We start from the raw sequence: 10,045 nt of genomic DNA, 5'->3' as shown, positions 1-10,045 counted from the left end.
TAACAATTAGGGATTTATATTTCTTTTTGATATGGAAGTATTCGGGTGGCAAGGTATGGGCATTGAGCTGTCGGTATTCTAAGTATATCTGTTTTAGCATCCTCTTGGTGGACAGGCACTCTGCATCAAACCACCTGGGGCCGTCAGCTCGTAGATTTGTGCCTGGAGCTGGCCTGAAAGGGGGGTTAGAAGTTAAAAGTGGTTTTAAAGCCCCAGTCAGTGAGTGATAGGCATTTAAGGCTGCTTGGGGATTGGAGGTTTTCCCTAGTTGTTCCCGAATGTCCAAAGCAGTGGAGGAAGAGATAAAAGTTACTATCTTGTCTGCTACTTGAGGGGACCAGGTAGCTCTCGTATATGTATAATTTCCTGTATTGGCCACCACATTGTAGAGATAATATTTGAGGCATCTGCTGGTTAGGGGCAAACAATCCCAATAATGGCTTATGGTCAGTAGCAATAGTGAATAGTGAATAGTCATGGAATTTTTTTACGCTAGCCACAACAGCCAGGGCCTCCTTATCAATTTGGGCATAATTCCATTCTGTTGAATACATTGTTCTGGAGTAGAAAGCAATAGCACCTCACGAGAGTCCTCAAGTTGGTGGCTCAGGACAGCTCCAATACCATATGGAAATGCATCACACATGAGAATCAAGGGCTTCCATTCATCATAGTGCACCAAGACACTGTCAGACGATAACAGGTGTTTTATATCATGGAAAGCCTTATTGTGCCGGGCTGTCCACTGCCATGCAGCATGCTTATCAAGAAGGTGATGCAATGGTTCTGCCACTGTAGCCTTATGTTTCAAGAAGGCATGATAGAAATTCAAGAATCCCAAGAAGTCTTGGAGTTCCTGTTAATTACAGGGCACTGGAGCTTCATGAATTGCTTTAAATTTTTCCAGGGCAGGCAGAATGCCAGGGGCATCAATACTGTAGCCAAGAAATTCAGTTTGGGAAACACCAACTACACATTTCTCATGCTTGACCCGGAGACCAACAATAGCAAAATGGAGCAGTACATCCCGCACCCATGAAGCAAGTTCAGCAATGGAGTTGCCAGCAACCAAGACATCATCAAAATATGGTATGGGACCTGCTACTCCTTTGAGAATGTCCTCCATTAAGCTCTGAAAAATTCCAGGGGCCACAGAAACACCAAATGGGAGGCGTTTTACTCTGAAAGCTCCACAATGAGTGGTGATGAGTCTGCGCATCGGTAGTAGCATCATCCACAGACAGTTGCTGATAGGCCTGGGCCAGGTCAAACTTCGCAAAAACATTTCCTTGTGAAAGTGCTGCCGAAAGATGACTCACCACTGGGACTGGATATGGATGCTGATGCAGGGCTTTCTTGATAGTGCACTTGTAGTCACCACAAATGCGGATGTCGCCATTGGCCTTCAATGGAGTGACAATGGGTGACAAAATGGCTTGCCCGATGAGGCGATCAAGTTCAGCGTCAATCTTTGCTCGCAGTGCAAACAGAACACGATGGTGCTTCATATGGATGGGGTCCACAGTAGGATCCAAGAGCAACGAAATAGGAAGCCCCTTAAATTTTCCAAGACCTTTATCAAAAACAGCTTTGAAATAATTTAGGATGCTACCCCATAATGATTCACCAATCTGGTGGACCCCCGCGACAGCAGTGCCCAATGGCTCAAACCAGTCTAAGCCAAGGAGACTGGTGCGATGCCCTTGAGCAACCAATAACTGTAAAGTTCCATGGAAAGTTTGGTAATGCACCTCAACTTCACAGTTGAGGAACCTGATCAGTAAGTTTGGAGTAGAAAGGGACAATTTGCGGGCCCCCACAAGGAAATATTTGCTGGTAGGTTTCCAATGAGATGATAGTATAACCTGAGCCCGAATCAACTTCCATGGTGCATGGAGTGCCCTGGATGGTTACTGTCACCTTCACCTTCCTCACATTAGCAGAGTACTGCAACCCTGTCATGATGTGGTTAATCACATCCTCTGCATTGTCATATGTGGAAAACTTCTGTACAGTGTGTGTGGTACTGCTTTGTGTCCTTGATGGTGTTTTCCCTTCCACTGCACTTCTGGGGGCGGCTGCTTCCACTTTGGCTTGGCATTCTCGCTCAATATGCCCAGCTTTTTGACAATACCGACACTGGGCACCTCTGAAATGGCAGACACACCGTTCATGGGATCCTCCACAGCTCTTACATTCCACTGGAGAAACCTGTCTGGATCTCAGAGGTCCTGCAGCACCTACTCTGGTTGATGAGCATTTGCACTGCAGCCTGTGGATCTCTAGAAGTTGTTGATTTGAATCTTTAGCCAGCTGGGTTTCTGAACGGGGTGAGTTTCTTGCCAAGCGCACTTCTCAGGTGCTTGCTGCTGCTGCTTTTGTAGCCAGAGCTTCCTCTAATGCTGTCCTGAACGTGAGCTGTCCTTTTGCAAACAGACGCTTTTGCAGGCCCTCATCATGCAACCCACAGACGAGGTGATCATGCAGCATCTCCTCAAGGTTTGGGAAATTGCAGTGTTTCACCTTGCGTCTAAGTTCAGCAACATACAGTGACACACTCTCTGTTGGGCCCTGATTTCATTTGTAGAAAGAATTACATTGTGCTATTCCAGACCATTTTGGAAAGAAATGTCCTTGTAAAACATTCAGGATATCCTCATGAGATGTATTAGCAAGTTTTGCTGGTGCTACAAGGGCCTGGGCTAGGCCAAAGGTGTCCGGCCTACAGACACTGAGTAACACAGCATGCTTCTTCTCTGACTCTGTAATGCCATTTGCTGCCAAGTAAAACTCCAGCCTGGCTGCATAACTTTCCCTTTTGCTGGGACATGCAGGGTTAAATTCTTCAAGATGCCCTTGGGTGGCCATATTCCACACTAACCTGGAGTGCTTTGCAGTGGTTTCCACAAGGGCCAAGCTGATGTCCGACTCCTAATAGTCTAAGGAGAAATGTTCTCTTCCTTTCAGCCTTTCATGCATGAAGAAAACACTGTGTGCCTCAGTAGATCACACCTTCATCACCAGTGAAAAGTATAATGAAGGAAGAGACCACGCAGAGGATCTAAACAACAAGAACTTTACTATAACTAATCATATACAAAGGCCCACAGCATGGTGCTGCTTGTAAGGCAGGCCTGGAACTGCAACTGCCACAGCCTGGGGCTGACTTGGCAGTCGCTGGTATGGCAAGCCTGGAGGGCCAATACACTACAGTTTATTTGCTATTTATTTATTTAAAATATTTCTATATAGCTTCACATTAAAATAACAGCACGGTGCACTTTAAAATAATTCAATACAAAACAACAATTCAGAAACTATCCAATATACAATAAAAATGTTAGCCAGCAATTATTCAAATTGTATCAGAGACCAGGGAAAGCTTGAGTAAATAACTACATTTTTAATAGTTGGTGGAAGCTCATCATAGTAGGTACCTGCCATATCTCAGTGGGGAGCTCATTCCCGGAGGCCACCATGAAGAAGGCCTTTCTCCAAGTTGCAGACCTTCCTCTGCAGGTTGCAGTATAACTCGTAGTGAACAGGCAGGTCTATACTGTATAGGAAAATGTGTTCTTTCAGATAACCTGGTCCTAAGTTGTTTCCAGTTCAGATGTAATGAGATGTTTGTTCCTGTGGTGCTAAACCTAGTATCCCACCAGAGCTTGGAAAAGTTACTTTTTTGAACTATAACTCCCATCAGCCCCAGCCAGCATGGCCATTGGATTGGGCTGATGGGAGTTGTAGTTCAAAAAAGTAACTTTTCCAAGCTCTGCCCCAATGTGGCACCCATGGGCACCATAGTGCCCTTCGACCCCACCCCCACCTCTTGGTGCCTGGCAAGGCCTCCTGCCTCTCTCAGTGTGTTTTAATTGAGAAGAGGGGAATTGGGGGGGTGCCTGTTTGTTTGGGGGGGTTGTCTGTGTTCTACTTATTTTGTTTTGAAGTATGTTTTACTTGTGATGGAGTATTGTTGACGGGGGGAGGTTCTGAGCATTGTCAGTTTTTTTTCTGTGAAATGATTGTTTTGTGGTGCCCATCAGTTTCTTAAATTTCCAAATACAATATGTCTTTCAATTAAAAAAGGTTGGGGACCTCTATGCTAAACTACACATTGTTATGTCCTATTAAAATCCTCATTCAATCCTATGTAAAGGAGAACCATGTGCAGGAAGTGATGCCATGCCACAAGGTCCCTTCCTCTGGTATCTGTGTATACAGTGCTATGCATGAAGAGAGGGAACTGTCACACATACACACATGGAGGCTTCCACTCAATCTGGAACACAGGGGTTCCAGCTCATGTGGAAGCCTATAGGTGGTATTCAGCTAACGCATCCCATTAAGGCAAGGATTACCACTAGTGCAATGGGACTTCCCCCCTCCTTTTCCCATGCATGTCCTACACCCTTCCCAAATCTGTTCTGATGGGTTGCGGAAGCCCCTAGAACAGATTTAGGGGAGTGTGTGGGGAGGAAAGAGGGAAATCCCATTGCACTAGTGGTAATCCTTCTGCCTTCAAGGTTGTGCTGTTGCCTTGAAGGAGAACGATCAATATACACCCCCAGCAAATGTGGAACAATTGATTATTTATTACATAAAAAGCAATAGACTTTTTTTAAAAGAAAGAAAGAAAGAAAGAAAGAAAGAAAGAAAGAAAGAAAGAAAGAAAGAAAGAAAGAAAGAAAGAAAGAAAGAAAGGAAGGAAAAGAAAGAAAGAAAGAAAGAAAGAAAGAAAGAAAGAAAGAAAGAAAGAAAGAAAGAAAGAAAGAAAGAAAGAAAGAAAGAAAGAAAGAAACCTGCTAGTGGTATTAAATACAAAAAATGGAGTGTTTCTCAGTCTTTTCTTGAAGGTTCACTTTTCAAGACTAGATTTTTGTCAAAAGATAGGAAAACAGTGGCTTAATGGTAGGGTTGCCAGGCTCAGAGCCTGAAAATGATTTTGTATCTTTAAGAGAAGAGAAAATTCAGCCAAGTGCAGGTTTCTTGCAACACTGTAATGGGAAAAACCACAAGGTGAAATTCTCCTTTCCCCGTGCAGAACTTTTAAAGATACAGAAGACCTCTTGGAGGCTGAGCCTGGCAACCCTACTTAGTGGTATGTTGGATACAATCCACAATGCATGAAGGCTTCCTTTATCCCCTCAACTTTCCCATTCACACATTCTCCTTAGCCATGAGTAGAACACCCAAACTGGACTCTAAACTGGGCCATTCTCTAATTTCTCATCATATCCATATATATATATATAGATGGATATGATCTTATATATATATAAGATCCTCCGTGGCGCAGAGTGGTAAGCGGCGGTAACGCAGCCAAAGCTCTGCTCACGGCCGGAGTTCGATTCCAACTGAAGGAGGAAGCTGAATCTCCGGTAAAAGGGGTCGAGGTCCATTCAGCCTTCCATCCGTGGTCGGTAAAGCTAGATGTGGCTAGGTTTTATTTTTGTTTTCTCAGGCCTTTTAATCTGTCTTAAGTGGTGTTAACTCCTTAATGAGGTCACATCCACACCATACATTTAAAGCACTCTTATACCATTGTAAAAGTCATGGCTTTCCACCCACCCCAAGAATCCTGGTAACCGTAGTTTGTTAAGGGTGCTGAGAGTTGTTAGAGATCTCTCACAGAGCTACAATTCCAGTACTCTTAGCAAACTACAGACCCTCCGTGACGGAAGGAGGAAGTCGAATCTCCGGTAAAAGGGGTCGAGGTCCACTCAGCCTTCCATCCATCCATGGTCGGTAAAATGAGTACCCGGCATATGCTGGGGGGTAAAGAAAGGCCGTGTCATGGCCCCGTCAGAGGACTCCTCAGATGAGGACGACTCGGGAGTAACAGCAGCAGACCCAGGAGCAGCACGAGACACAGAGGAGCCTCCTGAGAATCCAGCTCGTTCTGCCCCTCAGCTGCAGAGCACCCCAGGGACAGCAGAGGCCCTGCAGCCAGACACAGACAGTGAACAGGATACTCCCCCCTCACCTGCAGAACGTAGACAGCAGAAGGTCAGGCAGAAGAGAGGCAGGCCTGTCTCCTTAAGGCCCAAACACTGAGGGCTCACACCTGCTGTCCATCCTGCTCTTTATAAGGCACACCTTGGCTGCAGCTTTTGCTGACTGCAACGTCAGGCGTGGCTTTGTGTAGACCTAGTTTCCCTGCAGCATCTCTTTGACTGACCTCCTAGGCAATTGATCCCGGACCTCCACTGACCTCGCTTCTGGACTTCTGACTCGGCAAGTACGCTTCGGATAGGCCTGGCAGATTTACAACCCGACTGCTGGCTAAGGACTTTCCTTCCCTGCCAAAGACCCAGGAATTTCCAGCCCCCCCTGGCACTGCTGATGCAGTGTAGAGCTGACAGGCCGGGGAAGGAAGGAAGTGATACAAGAGTGCTTTCAAAGTATGATGTGGATGTGATCACAGATGTTTTTGATGTGACTTGTGTTTTTATATGACATTTACACTTATTACTGAATTTTAAATTGTTTTAATTCTGCTTGTGAGACACCCAGAGAACTTTGTCTTAATTACATCAAGTAAATAAATAAATAAATAAATGTGTTTGTTGTTCTAAGCAGTGACTTACCTAAGCAATCCACATGCTCTGAAAAGCTTGCGGTGATGATGAATCACAGTAGGAAGGTAACTGAAACTTTTTCCTGAGAGTATAAATAAAGTAGCCACCACCAACCTTGGAATCAACAGAAGCCCCTGAATGATATGATGTCACTGTAGGGATCTGACCCTGGTCTGTCAGCTTGCAGTTCTCTCATCTCTGCTACTGGTGACAGACAAACTAAGCCACACATCCAGCCCACCACAGCCAAGCAGCAATCCTTGAAAGGGAAAAAAGCAGAGTGCAAGTCTTGAGGATTTATAGCCTCCCTCCCCCATAGTCATCTCCACATTTTATCTCTGCTGCATCAGACTTGCATCAGATTGATCACTAAACGTGGACCTGATATTTTTAGGAATGACTTGCCATTTCTATTCATTTGGGAATCATTTGATTATCTAGAGTGAAACCCTATGCCCTTTTGTGGGAGCAAGTCCCACTGAAAACAATAGAACTTACTTCTGAACTAGCCTCCATAGGAATTGTGCTGTTAATTATTAAGTAAGGGTGCAGTCCCACTCCCAGTCCCCACTGCTTTCTGGAGCAGTAGGACCACCATCCCATCTACAGCCCTGCCATGCATGGCGGCAACAGTTGAAAGGGGAGAAGGGGCAGGACAATTGACCCAGATCAAGTCTGATGCCATTGTGTAATAGCAGTGAAGACTGACTCAGGATCCAAGGAGGAGGAGGAGGAGAACCATATACACCACCTCCTAAACTTTCTTGGAGGAAAGATAGCATATAAATGCAATTTAAAAAAAATAAAAATTAAAAAGATGGTGCTACTATACAATGGCTGATTCAACAGCAGGCAAGATCAGCAGCAATGACACTGCCGTCAAAGCAATGGTGCAGGGATAAGGACTCTGTGGCCCTCCAGGCTCCAACTTCCATCAGCCCCAGCTAGAGTGGAAGTTGTAGGGCAGCAACATTTCAGGGGGGGGGAAGCACAAGTTCCCCATCCCGGCAATAATGAAAACTCTTAAACACTCTTCCCACTACCACCACCAATTGGAAGTACTTATTCTTTCAGCTGCTTCTTGTTGTGCTTCCAGGTTTAACCCTATTAATGCAGCTAAGTGTCATCCCCCTCAACAGCACGACCTTGAAGGAGGAAAATCCATATAGCCCCCAGCAAATGTGGAACAACTGCTTATTTAGTACATAAAAGGCAAACATCTTTCTTTTTTAAAAAAAAACTGCTAGTGATATGAAATACAAAAAATTGAGTGTTTCCCAGTCTTTTCTTGAAGGTCACCTTTCATGATAAGACTTTTGTCAAGAGACAGGAAGACTTAAGTGTGCAATGCTATACACACTTACCTAGGGAGTACTTCTGAGCAGACATACATAGGATTGTACTGTCAAAGAGATCTGTCATCTCATCTCTGCTCTTTCACCTTATGTCATGCTCCAAAATAAGCTGTTAATGTATTTATAAAGGTCATCTCAGAGAATACGTCTCCTATGAGGTCACAAAGGCCAATACGGGATATTATTTTAAGACAGGAATTTTCTCTGTGTACTAATGAGTGCCTTGAGAGGTCAAAAGAAGTTAATGACCACACAACAGGGAGGGAAAAAGTCAGTGTCACCAATGGCGGACACTTTTGACTCCTGATGCATCTTTGTAAGCCACTCTGGGAGCTTTGCCTGAAAAGCAGCTATCACACCTCCCATTAGACCCAGCCAGCACAGCTGATAGAAGTTGAAATCCAAAACATCTGCAAGGCATCAGGTTGGCAAAGGCTGAGAAATGAATGCCCTAAGTAAATTACATAAGAAGAGCCTTCTGGATCAGGCCAGTGGCCCATCTAATCCAGCATCCTGTTCTCACAGCAGCCAACCAGATGCCTATGTCTGTAAGCAGCACCTGAGTGCAACAGTACTGTCTACTTCTGTGGTTTCCAGCAACTGATATGCAGAAGCACACTGCCTTCAACAGTAGAGGCAGAACATAAACATTAGAGAATTAATGTAGAACATTATTGGACTATAAAAGACAATCAAAGAAAAGAATAGGGATGGGGGCAGGGCTTATTTTGAGCCACAAATCAATCCTGGAAGATATAATATGGCAATGGTAAGAATTATATTTAGCTATTCATTCATTCATTCATTCTATAAACTATCTTTCAGAAACAGAACTGTCGAGACAGCAAAAATGCCTCTGAGCATATGCCAAGTGCCATTTCCTAAATAGCATGTAATCCTATCTGGCCTCTTGGACTAAGGGGAAATGACTCCTTCATTAAATGCCTTCTAGTAAAGCTTAAAGGGAGCTTAATTTTAAAGGCAAAGTTCTGGCCTAAGGTAACTCCATGAGCTGAAGCTTCCCAGATGGATTTGGGAGAACAGATGAATGCTTGTGGCCCATTTAAAAACTATGATTGCCCTTCAACCTGCTTGCTTCTAGCTGCATTCTGGTTCACAGAACACAGCATGTGCTTTTGCAGAATCTGGCCTCCAGCTGGAAAGGGTTTTTCTTTCCTTTTCTTAAATGTACAGCCATTTCCTGCACTCTCTGTTTGACGCTTGCATGCAAAACTGGAAGGGAAGGAAGCATCCCCGGAAAATGCGTAGCCAATGCACTGCCACTACAACAACATAAAACTAGATGTACAGACAAATGGCCTAATAAGATCAATAGTATCATAGCCTACTATTGTGTGGACAGGCAGCAGAACAGTTCAGTCCTCAGCCCATGTGGATAGTAGAGATCAGATGTAATGAGTAAGTGCAACTGATTCCCTGAGAAGTCCTAGCCCTCAGGCAAACCCACATTTAAACAGAGGCGGCCAACATGAAGCCTGTAGACCACATCTGGTTCCTGAAATTATCTTGGCTAGCCCCTGAGAGCTGGGGCAGGGGAAGTCTGGGCTGCACCACATTGGCCTACACCTGGGGGAAGTTATTTTCCTCCCCTGAAATAATAGGCATCTTTCCCCAGTCTTGGTGACAAGACTAAACTTCCACTAGGCTCTTAATGAGGATGACCCCAGCCCTCCTTGACATGCAACAGTATGCTGTTGAGGTCTTCCAAGGCTTCTCTCTACTAGCCCGCAGCTAAACTCACTCTACACTCAAACTGCCTCTTTTCCCTTCACCACTAGCTATCAAAGGCAATTGGTTCTCACTGGGCACAGATCTTTAGTTATCAGGCTGTTCCACAATCCTCCCTTGCAGAGTTGTCAAATCAATTGTCCCCTGAGCAGCTGAATGCTAAAGCATGCCACCCTCTTAGCTTAGGAAGGTGGTCATTCCTGACATAGAGGATGATGCTATTCTCTGCCATAGGTTCTGTCTTCTGAACCCACCATGCAGAGCAAACACAAACAAACAAAAATGTTCCATGTTAACTGTGACATAGGTCTACTTTTAGTTGTATGCAAGACAAAATTCCATACTGTTTACCAGGGGTGAAGT

The sequence above is a fragment of the Rhineura floridana genome, chromosome 6 (genome assembly GCF_030035675.1).
Source record: "Rhineura floridana isolate rRhiFlo1 chromosome 6, rRhiFlo1.hap2, whole genome shotgun sequence".
NCBI lineage: Eukaryota > Metazoa > Chordata > Lepidosauria > Squamata > Rhineuridae > Rhineura > Rhineura floridana.
The sequence above is the reverse complement of the archived record's forward strand: the minus strand, read 5'-3'. Positions refer to the sequence as shown.